The 18,874-nt window shown below is 43.3% G+C and overlaps 1 protein-coding gene across 1 annotated transcript in view; it reads right to left on the bottom strand.

Moving 5' to 3' along the window:
- RNF144B (ring finger protein 144B) overlaps positions 1-3,976 on the bottom strand; it is a 146,199-nt gene extending 142,223 nt beyond the window's left edge. The window contains exon 1 of the mRNA XM_006072525.4: positions 3,824-3,976. The gene's annotated coding sequence lies outside the window, so the exon portion shown is untranslated. The remainder of the gene's footprint in view (positions 1-3,823) is intronic.
- Between the last annotated feature and the right edge of the window lie 14,898 nt (positions 3,977-18,874).

The following is an 18,874-nucleotide window of genomic DNA, read 5'->3' as shown; positions in this document are numbered from 1 at the left end:
ATGGAGAATGTAGCAAATAGTCACACTATAGATGTAAATCACCAAATGTCATGAAATTATAAAGTATATTTTTAAAAGCATCCTGATTGTTAAGGATTAATGCTACTTTGGAACACATATTTTCAATGTAGTAATTGTCTTTAGTCATTAAATCTATCTAAGAATGTTGAGTTCTGCACAATGAACACACTTACCCTGAAATATAAGGACAAGAGAAGCCTTTATAAGGTCTTTGCAGAATTAGGAAATTTGCCAGATATCCCCAAATTAGCATGCTATCATCTACAGATTCAATCAACAGCTTGTACTCATTGAGAAGCAGTGTGGGGTGTTGGAAGGGGTATGTGAGTATGCCCAAGAGGCTTAACTTCTGAGTCACAGATCTATATAAAACGGATGATAACGTCTATCCATTAGGGCTATAAAGATACTTTTTAATGTATATAAAATACCTCAATAAATAAATGGTAGAGAGTTGTAACACTAGCAAGAGTACTCCCCTAGAATCTATACGGTTTCTTAAGACTGGATCCAATCCTTTCAGTGACTATGTATTGGGATAAATTCTTTTGGAAATCTTCAACCATAGGAACTTGGAAAGATAGATCTTTTAAGACAGAAGATCCTGAAAGGCAGAAACATCAAGAAGTAGAACTTCCAAAAACCAAGTCTTATTTAAGTAGGATTTTGAGGACTGGAAACTCCAGTGATTGTCTCTACTATTTCAGAATAAAATCTCGAGGAGGGGTCTGAAGGCCAATCATTTCTGAATGATTTGCTGACTTAGTAATTCATGTTCTTCACATACCTCACCACTTTACTTTTCTTTCTTTACCATCATCTTGCTTAGGATACTCCTTTTCTTCTGTCAGTCAGTTGAAATAGACCACATCCAAAGCAATGCAAAACACAGGATGCTAGTTTACAATAATTCATTGGCTTTGTAAACAACCTACATTGCCCTTAAGGTCACGTTTTGAGTTTCGTTGAAAATCAGAGATTTGCAACTTACTTTACTGCTATTCCTGTATCATTGAACTTGTAAAGAAATTCATTTCAAATGAGCAAAGTCCTCAGTACTACAAGAACTGGAAAGAATATAAAATTGAATGCCTATGAAAAGAATATGAAACGTAAAGTCTATCCTCCAAGTTTGGATTATGGCTACAATGGCATCAATATTCATCTGTAGGAAGACATTATTAGAATCTAGATGGCTTCTAAAGTGTCTTCCAATTTTAATGCTGTATGACTCAATTATTTCTATGTCGGTGAATCATAGAAATTAAATTAACATAGCATGATTAAATAAGGCAATTTGTGAGCGAGGCTGCCCTAAGCCTACTCTCTCTGTGGCTAAAGGTATTTCTTAGAATACTGAGCTAAAAATGTAACTGCATTCTGCAACCAATGCAAACGTTGTAATTGATGGGAGGGGAAAAAATTCAACCCAGAGTGCCAACAATTCCTCTATGAGCTAGCGTGGCAGGGAGAGTGTGGGGTCAGTGAAGCATCAAGTTACAGACTAAATTAAAGGCCTGGAGAAGAGTGACAGGGTCTAATCATCCAGTGTCTGAGGTTGCCAGAATTGGATCTACCACCCTTACTCGCTCACAAACAATTGCTCAGCGGATGCTAAGCGCATAGACTAAGGGCTTCAAACATCTTTCATTAAAAAGCCTTCAGTTCCAAATAGCTCTTTATGGAATTATTTCCTTGAAGTTTTTAGTTCTGTCATATTAAAATTGGCATGAAAAAGTAATCAAAACCTAATGCTTACAGTGCTCTGCCACAAAGAAAAATATTGTGGGTTTTCATTCCTATTAAAAACATGTGTTACATATATATACATAATTATGTAAGTCCCAGACCCAGTGTACACACAAATACACAAAAACCTTAGGAAAATAATAATAGCTTTCCCCAAGCCAACAGATTTTATAACACAATGTTGTACTCTGTCCACAACTCCCCTCCTGAAGCCAATGCTTTGAGAATGTCAGTGGGTAATGAATATTTCTGCATATTTTGTGTCATAAGCTGCAAACACGAGATATGTAGGAAGGAATTAAGGTCACTGTTAAAACTCAAACACAGTATTTTCTGGACTTGGTTGGCTAAATTGTATGTATCTGCACTATTTTTCCTAGGGGAAAGTTAATTTTAGAAAGAAGAAAAAGTTTGCCAGGAAAGCAATCCCATTGGCTCAATACCTAGACAGTGACCCTGAAAGTTCAAAATGCTTTACAGACAGTCTCCTACTTGTCCTTAATATCCTTGAAAGCAAGTATCAGATACTATTCCTGTTTCATAACAAGCATCTTATTTCATAAAATGTTGTGTGATTTACCATTATACCTACGTCGTGGTGTTTGAAAAAAATTAGTCCTTCACCTCAAATTTCCAAAAGACAAATGCAAATCTTTATTTCCCCTAGCAGTTGCACTCAGAGTTTGTTAGGTACTTAGAATGGTTCAGGTATACATATACACGAAAAGCAGCAGGTGAACATCAATGACACAGTTTGAGATGGAGAAACAGTACTTGTGCAAACTCAAATACAATACAATTTACACTCTTAACCAAGTCAGGGTAGAAGAGCTTGGTTCAAATAGTGAGACCTAAATCAATTTATATGATAATTCCTCTTTTAGTTCCTAGAGATACAGTTCATTTGGGTCTTTAGCCTTAAAACAACCAACAAGGAAAACTGCCAGTGGTGACTGAAAGTCAGGCAGTGCAAGGACAATGAAGGAAGCGTTTCTGATTGCCAGGAGAATAGGCCTCAGTCCTCTCTAACAGCCAGAGTACTTGTGAAGCAGTTCTTACATTTTAAAAGTTGATGTGTAAAAGCTAACTCTTTAACAAGGGCTCTTAGAAGTGCAGTATTTCTCTCCAACCTATATCTGAATTTCAGAAGAACTGTCTCCGCTCTCTTCCCAAAATTGCCGTCTTAAAGCCAATGACACGCACCAAACTCATCAGTTTGAAGGGAACCAGCTTTCACTCCGTTTAAACTCCCTGTCCACTCTACGATTTTCAGCTGATGTTTACCAACAGCTGGGTGCCCACTCTCCTTCCCAGAAGGACCTGATAGATATTTTCAGGTAATTACGAGAGACAGCGCATCGCAATCACCTGGAGTTCTTTTTTTTTTTTTTCAATACACGGAAGACTGCTCGCACACGCACACACCTTGCCATTTCTTAATCAGGCTCTCGGCATCCGAGTAGGAACTATTGCTTTAAACTATGATAAAGTTCTAACGCCGCAATCACCAAGAACACCCTGTAAACTTATCACAGTGTTTCATTTTCAGGAAAAACAGAAATAAAACCAAGGCACCTCAATCCCTGTCTGGTGCAGATACAAAAGATAAGACAGCTACCTTGACCAGGGGTTATATCCTCCCAAAGTAAGGACAGTAACAAAAGTGGGGGAGGGTATGTGTTGGAAGGAGAAGAGTTGTGATCTCAGCCTGGCAATGACTAGACTCCGGGGAAAATCGGTGCGCCGCTGCTTGCGACGCACACCTGGGCAGGGTGGACGACACCCTCCCTCCCCCGCCGCCCCTCTCTCCCGGGGCCGGGGGCGCGGGGTTTCGGAGCTGCCTGGGGGGAAAGGGCGGTAAAGAGAGGGGTGAGGGCAGAGAGGAGGCGGGGGTCCGCGAGGGTCCGAGTCCCAGCGGGCCGACCGCCCGAGGCTCAGCCCAGCGCCTACCGGGCCGGGGAGGGGGCGAGGGAGGGAGTAGCCGGTGACAGCCTGGGGAGGCCGAGGAGGCACCTGGACCGGGGCGAGGGCAGCACCCCGCGCCCCTCCTTACCGTGCGCGTGAGGTCGGCGCCCCGGGCGGGGAGACTAGGACGGGCAGGGCGCGGGCGCAGGCCCGCGGAGGTCCGCTGTCAGCTTCCCCAGGCAGCAGTTCCAGGTACCGGAGGCGCTCCGATCTCCAGGCTACCAGCCCCTGCGCGCGGCTCGAGGCCCCTCCCCCGGCCCTTGCCCCCGATGCTGCCTCCCCAACCCCTCCCGCCCGCCTCGGCGCGCTCCCCTTCTCCCCCTGCTGTTTATTCCGGAGAGCTGGGGCCCCTCTCCCGAGCCTTGCCTCCCCCGCGCGTGCACGCACACACCTCCCCGAGAAACGAGCTCTCTTTAGGAAGCAGGCAGCGAACGCGATCCTTGAAATTCTGAGGCTGGGCGATTTCAGGAAAAAAAAAAAAAAAAACAACCTTTTAAAATCTTTGAGCTACCCTCTGAGGTTCAAAGCAGGAATCACTTCCATTCATCCCCTGCCTCCGTCCTCATTTGTTCTAATCACGGCATCTCTCGACAGTTGATGTTGATTGTGCTCTGAGAATCGCCTGCCAGTCAAATTTTTCCACAATAGCACTTTCCATTTCATTGTTTTAAAAATGTAGACGTCCCCACTAGTTACACTTAGGTTGCCAGGACTTTCGATTGGCCCCGAGAAGGATAGGTTCAGCTGTGCAAATCGGGACAGAGCTCTTTTGCTAGTATTGTCAATACCTACCACCTATTGTCCAAGGTAAGAGAAACCCAAGTAAGACGGTAGGTGTTGCGAGAGGGCATCAAAGGGCAGACACACTGAAACCATACTCACAGAAAACTAGTCAATCTAATCACACTAGGACCACAGCCTTGTCTAACTCAATGAAACTAAGCCATGCCCTGTGGGGCCACCCAAGATGGGTGGTCATGGTGGAGAGGTCTGACAGAATGTGGTCCACTGGAGAAGGGAATGGCAAACCACTTCAGTATTCTTGCCTTGAGAACCCTATGAACAGTATGAAAAGGCAAAATGATAGGACACTGAAAGAGGAATTCCCCAGGTCGATAGGTGCCCAATACGCTACTGGAGATCAGTGGAGAAATAACTCCAGAAAGAATGAAGGGATGGAGCCAAAGCAAAAACTACCCAGCTGTGGATGTGACTGGTGATAGAAGCAAGGTCCAATGCTGTAAAGAGCAATATTGCATAGGAACCTGGAATGTCAGATCCATGAATCAAGGCAAATTGAAAGTGGTCAAACAGGAAATGGCAAGAGTGAACGTCTGCATTCTAGGAATCAGTGAACTAAAATGGACTGGAATGGGTGAATTTAACTCAGATGACCATTATATCTACTACTGCAGGCAGGAATCCCTTAGAAGAAATAGAGTAGCCAAAATGGTCAACAAAAGAGTCCAAAATGCAGTACTTGGATGCAGTCTCAAAAACAACAGAATGATCTCCGTTCATTTCCAAGGCAAACCATTCAATATCACAGTAATCCAAGTCTATGCCCCAACCAGTAATGCTGAAGAAGGTGAAGTTGAACGGTTCTATGAAGACCTACAAGACCTTTTAGAACACCCAAAAAAGATGTCCTTTTCATTATAGGGGACTGGAATGAAAAAGTAGGAAGTCAAGAAACACCTGGAGTAACAGGCAAATTTGGCCTTGGAATATGGAATGAAGTAGGGCAAAGGCTAATAGAGTTTTGCCAAGAGAACACACTGGTCATAGCAAACAACCTCTTCCAACAACACAAGAGAAGACTCTACACATGGACATCACCAGATGGTCAACACCGAAATCAGATTGATTATATTCTTTGCACCCAAAGATGGAGAAGCTCTATACAGCCAGCAAAAACAAGACCGGGAGCTGACTGTGGCTCAGATCATGAACTCCTTAGTGCCAAATTCAGACTTAAATTGAAGAAAGTAGGGAAAACCACTAGACCATTCAGGTATGACCTAAATCAAATCCCTTATGATTATACAGTGGAAGTGAGAAATAGATTTAAGGGACTAAATCTGATAGATAGAGTGCCTGATGAACTATGGACGGAGGTTTGTGACATTGTACAGGAGACAGGGATCAAGACCATCCCTCTGGAAAAGAAATGCAAAAAAACAAAATGGCTGTCTGAGGAGGCCTTACAAATAGCTGTGAAAAGAAGAGAAGCGAAAAGCAAAGGAGAAAAGGAAAGATATAAACATCTGAATGCAGAGTTCCAAAGAATAGCAAGAAGAGAAAAGAAAGCCTTCCTCAGCGATCAATGCAAAGAAATAGAGGAAAACAACAAAATGGGAAAGACTAGAGATCTCTTCAAGAAAATTCGAGATACCAAGGGAACATTCCATGCAAAGATTGGCTCAATAAAGGACAGCAATGGTATGGACCTAACAGAAGCAGAAGATATTAAGAAGAGGTGGCAAGAATACACAGAAGAACTGTACAAAAAAGATCTTCACGACCAAGATAACCATGATGGTGTGATCACTCACCTAGAGCCAGACATCCTGGAATGTGAAGTCAAGTGGGCCTTAGAAAGTATCACTATGAACAAAGCTAGTGGAGGTGATGGAACTCCAGTTGAGCTACTTCAAATCCTGAAAGATGATGCTGTGAAAGTGCTCCACTCAATATGCCAGCAAATTTGGAAAACTCAGCAGTGGCCACAGGACTGGAAAAGGTCAGTTTTCATTCCAATCCCAAAGAAAGGCAATACTAAAGAATGCCCAAACTACTGCACAATTGCACTCATCTCACACGTTAGTAAAGTAATGCTCAAAATTCTCCAAGCCAGACTTCAGCAATATGTGAACCATGAACTTCCAGATGTTCAAGCTGGTTTTAGAAAAGGCAGAGGAACCAGAGATCAAATTGCCAATATCCGCTGGATCATGGAAAAAGCAAGAGAGTTCCAGAAAAACATCTATTTCTGCTTTATTGACTATGCCAAAGCCTTTGACTGTGTGGATCACAATAAACTGTGGAAAACTCTTCAAGAGATGGGAATACCAGACCACCTGACCCGCCTCTTCAGAAACCTGTATGCAGGTCAGGGAGCAACAGTTAGAACTGGACATGGAACAACAGACTGGTTCCAAATAGGAAAAGGAGTAAGTCAAGGCTGTATATTGTCACCCTGCTTATTTAACTTATATGCAGAGTACATCATGAGAAACGCTGGACTGGAAGAAGCACAAGCTGGAATCAAGATTTCTGGGAGAAATATCAATAACCTCAGATATGCAGATGACACCACCCTTATGGCAGAAAGTGAAGAGGAACTAAAAGGCCTCTTGATAAAAGTGAAAGAAGAGAGTGAAAAAGTTGGCTTAAAGTTCAACATTCAGAAAACGAAGATCATGGCATCTGGTCCCATCACTTCATGGGAAATAGATAGGGAAACAGTGGAAACAGTGTCAGACTTTATTTTGGGGGGCTCCAAAATCACTGCAGATGGTGATTGCAGCCATGAAATTAAAAGATGCTAACTCCTTGGAAGGAAAGTTATGACCAACCTAGATAGCATATTCAAAAGCAGAGACATTACTTTGCCAAGAAAGCTCCATCTAGTCAAGGCTATGGTTTTTCCAGTAGTCATGTATGGATGTGTTTGAGTGAACTCCGGGAGTTGGTGATGGACAGGGAGGCCTGGCGTGCTGCAATTCATGGGGTCACAAAGAGTCGGACACAACTGAGTGACTGAACTTAACTGAACTGAACTGAACCACCTATCAGGGCCCCAAGTCAGGGCAAGGGCAATTAATTTCACTTGGCTTTGGGTACTGAGTGTGCCCGGGGTCTCCGTTCTCAAGAGTGATGCAGTCCTGAAGTTCTGGGGAGGAGCAGCTGTATGTATTCAAAGAGAAATCTAGTTGGCAAATGAACTAGCAAAAAGCAGAGCATACTGAGCAATACTATGAAAGATGAGAGTGATGGAAAGGGGTTGTGAAACATCGCTGTATCACTAACAGGAAAGCTCTCCGAGTGACATATCCCTACAGGGAATATAGAAGGTGAGTTGTTGTTCAGTGGCCCAGTTGAGTCGGACTTTCTGTGAACCCATGGACTGCAGCAGCCAGGCCTCTCTGTCTCTCATCATCTCCCCAAGTTTGCCCAAGTTCGTGTCAAGTGCATCCATGTTGCCAACCAGCTATCTCATCCTCTCAGTGGTGAGTTGTTAAATGGCATTTATTTGTTCATTTATGTGTCAATATATGTATATGGAGTAGGTTAGAGTGTAGCATTATTCATAGTTAGATTGTAATTTAATAGTGATGGTTATTGGTGGTTTCAGTCAGTTCAGTCACTCAGTCGTGTCCGACTCTTTGTGACCCCATGAACTGCAGCACGCCAGGCCTCCCTGACCATCACCAACTCCCGGAGTCCACCCAAACCCATGTCCATTGAGTCGATGATGCCAACCAACCATCTCATCCTCTGTCATCCCCTTTTCCTCCTGCCCTCAATCTTTCCCAGCATCAGGGTCTTTTCCAATGAGTTAGCTCTTTGCATGAGGTGGCCAAAATATTGGAGTTTCAGCCTCAACATCAGTCCTTCCAATGAACACCCAGGACTGATCTCCTTTAGGATGGACTGGTTGGATTTCCTTGCAGTCCAAGGAACTCGCAAGAGTCTTCTCCAACACTACAGTTCAAAGCATCAATTCTTCGGCGCTCAGCTTTCTTTATAGTCCAACTCTCACATCCATACATGACCACTGGAAAAACCATAGCCTTGACTAGACGGACCTTTCTTGGCAAAGTAATGTCTCTGCTTTTGAATATGCTATCTAGGTTGGTCATAACTTTACTTCCATGGAGTAAGCATCTTTTAATTTCATGGCTGCAATCACCATCTGCAGTGATTTTGGAGCCCAGAAAAATAATGTCTGACACTGTTTTCATTGTTTCCCCATCTATCTGCCATGAAGTGATGGGACCAGATGCCGTGATCTTAGTTTTCTGAATGTTGAGCTTTAAGCCAACTTTTCACTCTCCTCTTTCACTTTCATCAAGAGGCCTTTTAGTTCCTCTTCACTTTCTGCCATAAGGGTGGTGTCATCTGCATATCTGAGGTTATTAATGTTTCTCCTGGGCAATCTTGATTCCAGCTTGTGCTTCCTCCAGTCCAGCATTTCTCATGATGTACTCTGCATATAAGTTAAATAAGCAGGGTGTCAATATACAGCCTTGACGTACTCTTTTTCCTATTTGGAACCAGTCTGTTGTTCCATGTCCAGTTCTAACTGTTGCTTCCTGACCTGCATACAGGTTTCTGAAGAGGCAGGTCAGGTGGTCTGGTAGGCCCATCTCTTTCAGAATTGTCCACAGTTTATTGTGATCCACACAGTCAAAGGCTTTGGCATAGTCAATAAAGCAGAAACAGATGTTTTTCTGGAACTCTCTTGCTTTTTCCATGATCCAGTGGATGTTGGCAATTTGATCTTTGGTTCCTCTGCCTTTTGTAAAACCAGCTTGAACATCTGGAAGTTCATGGTTCACGTATTGCTGAAGCCTGGCTTGGAGAATTTTGAGCATTACTTTACTAGCATGTGAGATGAGTGCAATTGTGGGGTAGTTTGGGCATTCTTTGGTATTGCCTTTCTTTGGGATTGGAATGAAAACTGACCTTTTCCAGTCCTGTGGCCACTGCTGAGTTTTCCAAATTTGCTGGCATAGTGAGTGGAGCACCTTCACAGCATCATCTTTCAGGATTTGAAGTAGCTCAACTGGAATTCCATCACCTCCACTAGCTTTGTCCATAGTGATGCTTTCTAAGGCTCACTTGACTTCACATTCCAGGATGTCTGGCTCTAGGTGAGTATCACACCATCGTGGTTATCTGGGTGGTTTAGTCCCTAAGTTATGTCTGATTCTTGTGCCCCCATGGTATGTAAACCTACAGGCTCCTCTGTCTATGGGATTTTCCAGGCATGAATACTGGAGTGGGTTGTCATATCCTTCTCCAGGGGATCTTCCTGACCCAGGGATAGTACCTGCGTTTCCTGCAATGTAGAGTTCTTTACCGGTCAGCCACTAGGGAAGCCCATAATTTATGGGTAGTAGGATTCATTTATAAGGACCCTGGTGGCTCAGATGGTAAAGAATCTGCCTGCAATGCAGGAAACCCAGGTTCGATCCCTGAGTCAGGAAGATCATTTGCAGGAAGATTTTCTGCAAATGTTGCAGAAAAACCCAAATGAACTTTTGGGCCAACCCAATAATTTGAGAAGCAACCAGTTCATAGCAGAGCTCTGGAAAATACAAATACCTATTAAATAGACTCTAAGTGAATCCTGTCTTTTCTAAATTTATCAGATAGCTTTCTAATCTAAGGGCTGAAGAAAAAAAAAAGGATACTTACTAGCATTGTCAGTTATCTATTGTACAGGAGGCCAGTGTCAGAAAATAAACTCTTTAAACAGGTTGCTGCAAATGAAAGGACCCCCTTAGGTAACAGAGGAAGAGGGGGAGAGGAGGTTTATAGAAGAGGTAACAAAAAAGATAACATCCTTTATCTCAGCAAGCTGCATAGAGGGATAGCCTAGCAGACATGCGTTTGAAAGTAGATGCTCTGGGACTTCCCTGGTGCCCCAGGGGCTAAGACTCCCTGCTCCCAACTCGGGGGCTGGGTGGGGTGGACTCTGGTCAGGAAACTAGATTCCCACATGCCGCAACGAAGAGTTTGCTTGCCGCAATTAAGATCCAGTGCAGTCAAATAAAGAAATAAATAAATAGACCATCCTCTGATGGAGGATGGCACTCAAAGAGGCACTCAGAGATGGCACTCAGAGAGCCCAGGGGGGGCAGAGGAGAAAGAGTTTGTGGGGGTAAGGGGGATGGTGGTAAGCGTGGAGAGAAAACCAAAATAAGAAAAACTTAGTAATTCAGAGAATTTAAAGAAGCTCATTGATTTTGGCTGGAAGATTGTTTCCTAGGGGCAGGAGTGGGAGTGTTTAGGAGGAAGAATGGAGAGACAGCTAGAGAAGTAAGCAGATCATACAGAATCTTCTAGGCCATGCTTGAAAATCAAACTTTATTCCACAAACAATAGCGAGGCATTGGAAAGATAATGACAAGATTAGATTTTTGCTTAAGAAAGACTACTTGCTGCAGGCAGGAAAAAAAAGAGGACAAGAGAGATAGGAATGAGAGAAAACAGGGAGAAGAGCTTTAGAAAGGGTACCTGGTCAATGAATATGTGGTTGCGTTAGTCTCCCAGTCCTGTCGGACTCATTGTGACCCCGTGGCCTGCAGCCCGCCAGGCTCCTCTGTCCATGGGATTGTCCAGGCAAATACTAGAGAGTGGATCCTCACGCCTTTCGGAAATCCACCCCACAACAAGCTCATAGAGAGACGACGGGAGGGTTGGAGGCAGGAGAGTCGGTGAGTGTCAACAACTGAGACACAATAGAGGTAACTAGAAATGAGAGAGAGAAAATGGTATGTTTGGGGTTTTGACTTCTTTTTTTTTTTTTTACAAAACACTTTATTTATACATTACTCTAGCTCATACAGGCTTCCTTGGTGGCTCAGATGGTAAAGAATCTGCCTCCAATGCAGGAGACGCAAGAGATGCAGGTTTGATCCCTGGGTCAGGGTCAGGAAGATCCCCTGAAGGAGGAAATGGTAACCCACTCTAGTATTCTTGCCTGGAAAATTCCACGGATGGAGAAACCTGGCCGGCTGAGAGTCGGGCATGACTGAGCACATCCTCAGTTTTCCTTCATATTTTTTCTTTTCTATTTCTCCTCTCCTCTTAATTTTAACTACCTCTTCACTTCTCTTTTTTCCTTTCTCCCTTTCCTTTTTGCTTCATTAATTGACTCACAGATATTTTTGTATCCAGTGTCTATTTTGTATCTACATGGTACAATCTACTTTGATACTGGGGTAAGAGCTGAATCTACAAAGAAGTCCAAGGCAAGAGCCTTATCCTTGAATTCATAGTCAGTGGATTGTATGACTCAGGAGTCTATGGTTGCAGGTAATAGAAATGCACTCAACATAACTTCGGTAGGGGGGAGGGGAGGAAATTGTTTAAGAGGTAACTGGGCTATCACCTGGAAGCCAAACATATAGATACAGACAGGCTTCCTCAACCATCCGAAATGGGAATTGAATACAATCAGGAATCTCTTTCCTTCTCTTCTTTTTTTTTTCTTCAAGTCTGAGACCTGACCTTGACTGCCTGCACACACCTTGGATCTCCCGGAGGGGCAATTTCTAAAATCCCATGTGACCATGTCACAGGAAGGCTCTACAGTGCTGGGCCTGTAACCCTTCTGCAAGGTCTTCCTGTCTCCCCCTGAGGTTTGACAGATGCTGAAACTCCCCCAGGTGGGAGAAGTGAACTGTCTGCTGCCCACAAGCAGGGAGACAGACCCCAGACTGGCTGGAACCAGCTTGATGATGCTGACTCACAACTGCCATATCACCAAGCAATCAGAAGAATGCCCACAAACTGATCACATCTTCCCCTTTGAACCCATGACGATAAAACTCCTCTCTGCCCCTTCCAGGTCAGGACACAGTTTTGAGGGCGTAGCCTGCTGTGGTCCTCTTTGCCTGGCAAAGTAATAAAGCTGTTCTTTTCTACTTCATAAATAAGTAAGTAAATAAATCTAATAAAAAGAGGAGAGGAAATTCCCTGGTGGGCCAGTGATTACGACTCAGCGCTTTCACTGCCATGGCCCAGGTTCAATCCCTGGTCAGGAACTACGATCCCGAAAGCTTCGAAGCATGGCCAAAAATAAATAAATGAAAATAAAAAGAGGAGAGGTATGCTAGAGAATGGGTTTCGCTTTACTATGTTGAATTTCAGATATTAATGCGATATTACGTGAAGAAATCTAATAGGTGATTATAAGAGTATGATGCTCAAAGAGCAAGTAAATTATTAAATATGTTGATTTGGACTTTATTAATCTAGACATCATTGATACCATGGGTGTGGATGAAATTACCCAGGAAAATCACGTGTAAGGAATGAACCAAGGGGCCTATGGGGATCCCTGAAGAACAGCAACTTTCAAGAGGATAACAGATGCAAGATAGCCATCAAAGGAGGAGACTCAAGAGAAAGCAAGGTCATGCAAGTCAAGAGAAAAAGCTTTTGAAAGAAGGAATGCTAAACAGTACCAAATGCTGCATAGAAACAAAGTAAAAATATAGGAGTAGGGCTTCCCTGGTGACTCATTGGTAAAACAACAACAACAGCAACAAACCACCTGCCAATGCAGGAGACATGGCTTTGATCCCTGGGTCAGGAAACACCCCTGGAAAAGGAAATGGCAACCCACTCCAGTATTCTTGCCTGGGAAATCCCATAGACACAGGAGCCTGGTAGGCTATAGTCCCTGGGGTCATAAAATAGTCGGACACAACTTAGTGACTAAACAACAATAAAAAGTATGTGTGTGTGATAGTCGCTCAGTCGTGTCTGATTCTGCAACCCCATGGACTGTAGCCCACCAGGCTCCTCTGTGCTTGGGATTCCCCAGGCCAAGAATACTGGAGTGGCTTGCCATTTCCTTCTCCAATAAAAAGGTATAATAAAAAGTATAGGAGTTTCTAAAGGAGTCTTTCAGTTGTCTATTCTGAGATCATTATTGGTCTTTATGAGAGCAATTTAACTGGAGTGCTAGGATAACAAAATATTATACGTTGCATTAGGTTAGGATTTCTTAATGTCAGCACCATTTTTTTTTGTTTTTTGACTGCACCAGGTCTTAGTTTCAGAATGTGGGATTTTTTTTCTTTTTTGAGTTACAGCATGTAGGATCTAGTTCCCTGACCAGGGATTGAAGCTGGACCCCCTGCACCGGAAGCCCCAGAATGTTAGCCACTGGACCACCGGGAAAGTCCTCTCAGCACTACTGATGTTTCAAACCAAATAATTCTTTGTTATGTGGCCTCTCTTGTGCATTAAAGGATGTTTAAACAGCATTGGAGCCTCTACCCACTAGATGCCAGTAGCATCCCCCCTCTACGTGTGACCAAAAAATGTCTCCATATTGCCAAATGTCCCCTCAGGGTATGATACCCTGTCCCCCACTTAAGATTCACTGTATTAGATTGAGATGGGAAGGGGAAAGAGACAAAACAAGTTTATTTTTTCCAAAAAAAATATTATTAGGAGGTAACATGGACGGAGGAGCCTGGTAGGCTGCAGTCCATGGGGTCGCTAAGAGTCGGACACGACTGAGCGACTTCACTTTCAGTTTTTACTTTCATGCATTGGAGAAGGAAATGGCAACCCACTCCAGTGTTCTTGCCTGGAGAATCCCGGGGATGGCAGAGGCTGGTGGGCTACCGTCTATGGGATCTCACAGAGTCGGACACAACTGAAGTAACTTAGCAACAGCAGCAGCAGGAACATCTTAAAAAAAAACTTTCCTTGGTCTCGTACCACAAAACAATTGATAATGATATATTAATAAATGTGTTACAAATGATATTTGCTAAATTTAGAGCAAAATTAGATTCTAGGGCCAAAACTTGGTAACCACTTATTCTTTGTTCTCTAACTTTTCTTGTCTCACCATGTCTCTCACCATTTCCTACCATTTACTATGAATAGTCTTCTCTGGCTATTGTCAGAGCTAGAATATTCAGTCTATCAACCAACTGGATATCATTGCATTGACATATTTTCTAATCTCAAATTACCAACCTGTGGACTTCGGCTAACTCCACCAAGATAGAGTATGATATCTGGTTTTTAGAAGAGCCAAATGTGTCACTATATTTATGTTTATGACTGGGTTAATATGAGAATCTGGTCATCGGTCATGAATAAGCCACGGTCATTTACGGAGCTGATATTGCTGGAAGGTCTTTAAATAGCATCCAGACAACAGCCTCATGCCACTGTTTTAGAACCCAAAGGGGATGCATTTCAATTAAACACATATTTTAAAAGTATTTTGTGTCAGGCATTGTGCCAAATACTGGAAGAGAATAATAAGTAGCATGGACATGGGCTCTGCCCCTGAAACCTGTAGTCTGAGAAAGAGAGATATGTGTGTGTAAGAGCTAGATGTGTGCAGAAGAAAGATAAGATATCAGTGTGCAGTAGATGTAAAAACTCCTCAAGGCACAAATGAAACAAAAAACTTAAGAATCAGGATTTTTAATGTTTCTAAAATAAAACCGACAAATATCTTCAAGCACATTCATTGATCTCAATGGTACCTTCAGTTCAGTTCAGTTCACTCGCTCAGTTGTGTCCAACTCTTTGCTACCCCATGAATCACAGCACGCCAGGCCTCCCTGTCCATCACCAACTCCCAGAGTTCACTCAGACTCAGGTCCATCGAGTCAGTGATGCCATCCAGCCATCTCATCCTCTGTCGTCCCCTTTTCTTCCTGCCCTCAATCCCTCCCAGCATCAGAGTCTTTTCCAATGAGTCAACTCTTCGCATGAAGTGGCCAAAGTACTGGAGTTTCAGCTTTAGCATCATTCCTTCCAAAGAAATCCCAGGGTTGATCTCCTTCAGAATGGACTGGTTGGATCTCCTTGCAGTCCAAGGGACTCTCCAAGAGTCTTCTCCAACACCACAGTTCAAAAGCATCAATTCTTCGGCACTCAGCCTTCTTCACAGTCCAACTCTCACATCCATACATGACCACTGGAAAAACCATAGCCTTGACTAGACGGACCTTTGTTGGCAAAGTGATGTCTCTGCTTTTGAATATGCTATCTAGATTGGTCATAGCTTTCCTTCCAAGGAGTAAGCATCTTTTAATTTCATGGCTGCAGTCACCATCTGCAGTGATTTTGGAGCCCAGAAAAATAAAGTCTGACACTGTTTCCACTGTTTCCCCATCTATTTTCCATGAAGTGATGGGACCAGATGCCATAATCTTCGTTTTCTGAATGTTGAGCTTTAAGCCAACTTTTTCACTCTTCACTTTCACTTTCATCAAGAGGCTTTTTAGTTCCTCTTCACTTTCTGGCATAAGGGTGGTGTCATCTGCATATCTGAAGTTATTGATATTTCTCCTGGCAATCTTGATTCCAGCTTGTGTTTCTTCCAGTCCAGCGTTTCTCATGATGTACTCTGCATATCAGTTAAATAAGCAGGGTGACAATATATAGCCTTGCCGTACTCCTTTTCCTATTTGAAACCAGTCTGTTGTTCCATGTCCAGTTCTAACTGTTGCTTCCTGACCTGCATACAGATTTCTCAAGAGGCAGGTCAGGTGGTCTGGTATGCCCATCTCTTTCAGAATTGTCCACAGTTTATTGTGATCCACACAATCAAAGGCGTTGACATAGTCAATAAAGCAGAAATAGATGTTTTTCTGGAACTCTCTTGCTTTTTCCATGATCCAGCGGATATTGGCAATTTGATCTCTGGTTCCTCTGCCTTTTCTAAAACCAGCTTGAACATCTGGAAGTTCACGGTTCACGTATTGCTGAAGCCTGGCTTGAAAAATTTTGAGCCTTACCTTACTAGCGTGTGAGATGAGTGCAATTGTGCGGTAGTTTGGGCATTCTTTGGCATTGCCTTTCTTTGGGATTGGAATGAAAACTGACCTTTTCCAGTCCTGTGGCCACTGCTGAGTTTTCCAAATTTGCTGGCATATTGAGTGGAGCACTTTCACAGCATCATCTTTCAGGATTAGAAGTAGCTCAACTGGAATTCCATCACCTCCACTAGCTTTGTTCGTAGTGATGCTTTCTAAGGCCCACTTGACTTCACATTCCAGGATGACCTTATTTGGTTGTAATTATGAGTCTCTCTCTGCGGATACAGCAATGTCACCAGTTACTTCATATGTGGCCCCAGGTTGCCTAGATTCTTTGCAGTTAGGTGGGGTGGTATGACCCATCTGGCCAATAGCCAATGAGCAGAACCCTGGAAGAACAGGTACAAGTTCTTGTCCTGTTCTGTTCCCCTAACACTGTGAACACTAAGGACTCATATGGAGATGATGAGACTTCAAGACCTAAAGGAGCTTAGAGCAGTCACTAAACCACAGGGAAGAAAGCCCCATGGAATTGCCTGAACTGACCAAGAGCTTTATAGAGCAAGAAACAAACTTTCCATTGTTAAACTTTAAACTGTTTAACTGCTATTGAGTAAACTTTTACCAAAAGAACCTATCTTATCCTAATATGTCATCCCATCACAATAAACAATAAAAAAGCTCTGAATCTTCACAATAAAAGGTTGTTTCCATGTCCACGCATTTGGCAAATCCCTATTTTTTTTGCAAATCCCTATTGATTACTTAGGTGTCAGGGCCTACTTCAGGTGCCAAGAATACTGTGATGAACAAGACAAAGTCCCTGCAGCCACAAGGAGCTTACATTTTAGTGGGGAAGACAGACAGTAAGGAACTAAAATTTTCAGGCAGTGATAAATGCAGCAAAGGAAATAAAGACCTTCCTTATTCATCCTGCCCATTTTCAGTACGTCTCACCCCTCTGTTGTTTCTTTTCTCCCTGCTCAGCTCTGATTCTCTGCTCCATCATTACGTTAATTGTCCCACCCACATCTTCAACTCACCTTTCTCTCCTCTATTTATACTTGTCTGACAAAAGGCCAACCTGGTTAAATCCAAATCTTCACCACCTCTACACCTACTCCTAATAGCTGAATATGGCTGCAGAAAAAATATAATCCTGGCTGGTCTCACTCTGACTTCATGGCCACTGACGTCAATGGGTCCTCCTCGCCTCTGCCTGGCAACCCTACCACATTCATCCCCCATTTTCCCATATGAATAGCTCCCATTCTGCTCTCTGAAACTAACAACTGTCCTCTTCCACACTCACTGTCAAGGATTCTACTCCGGATTTCACTGATATCTCAAAGGAGTATGAACTTCTAAAGCTCCCACGTATCTGCCAAACCCACTGGCTCATCTCCTTTGCTGCTTCCGCTTCCTCTCCTGTACCTCTAACCGCTGGTGAGATCCAGTGTACAGTGTTGACCCTCTCCTCACCTCTATTTATATTCACTCTGCTAGTGAGGCCCTTCAACCTAGACAGCATATTAAAAAGAGGAGACATTACTTTGCTGACAAAGGTCCGTGTAGTCAAAGCTATGGTTTTTCCAGTAGTCATGTATGGATGTGGGAACTGGACTATAGGAAAGCTGAGCGCCAAAGAATTGATGCTTTTGAACTGTGGTGTTGGAGAAGAATCTTGAGAGTCCCTTGGACTGCAAGGAGATCCAACCAGTCCATCCTAAAAGAGATCAGTCCTGGGTGTTCATTGGAAGGACTGATGCTGAAGCTGAAACTCCAATACTTTGGCCACCTGATGCGAAGAGCTGACTCATTGGAAAAGACCGATGCTGGGAAAGATTGAAGGTTGGAGGAGAAGGGGACGACAGAGGATGAGATAGTTGGATGGCATCACCGACGAAACTGACATGTGTTTGAGTGAACTCCAGGAGTTGGCGATGGACAGGGAGGCCTGGTGTGCTGCAGTCCATGGGGTCGCAAAGAGTCGGACATGACTGAGCGACTGAATTGAACTAAATGAGGTCCTTCAGGTGAAGGGCTTTCAAAATCATCTACTGGATGGCCATTCCCTTCTCCAGGGGGTCTTCCTGACCCAGGGATTGAACATGGATCTCCTGCATTTCGGGCAGATTCTTTACCATCTGAGCCATCAGAGAAGCCCTCTTATATATTGACAATTCCCACATCTATATCGTGAGCTAGAGCTTCTCCTGAATGTGACTTTCACATCCAATTGCCTAGTCTGAATCTCCATTTGGAGTTAACAGGAATCTCACTGGGCTTCCCTGGTGGCTCAAGTGGTAGAGAATCTGCCTGCAATGCAGATCGCAAGTTGGACATGACTAGCTGAGAATTCTTAGAATATATCCACTTTCTCCACTGCTCTCATTTATTAATACTTAGGATCTCTTTTCAAATGTTACCTTATTAACAAGATCTTCCTTAAGTATCAATATGTAAAATAAAACACCATCCATCCTACTGGTACTTCCCATCTCCTTTAATCTGCTTTACTTTTATAGCCATTCATTGTATAGTGTATTCACTAGTTCACTGTCTCAACTAGAACATAAGCTTGAAGATGGCAGCTGTTA

The sequence above is a fragment of the Bubalus bubalis genome, chromosome 2, assembly GCF_019923935.1.
Source record: "Bubalus bubalis isolate 160015118507 breed Murrah chromosome 2, NDDB_SH_1, whole genome shotgun sequence".
NCBI classification, from domain to species: domain Eukaryota; kingdom Metazoa; phylum Chordata; class Mammalia; order Artiodactyla; family Bovidae; genus Bubalus; species Bubalus bubalis.
The sequence above is the reverse complement of the archived record's forward strand: the minus strand, read 5'-3'. Positions and strand labels throughout refer to the sequence as shown.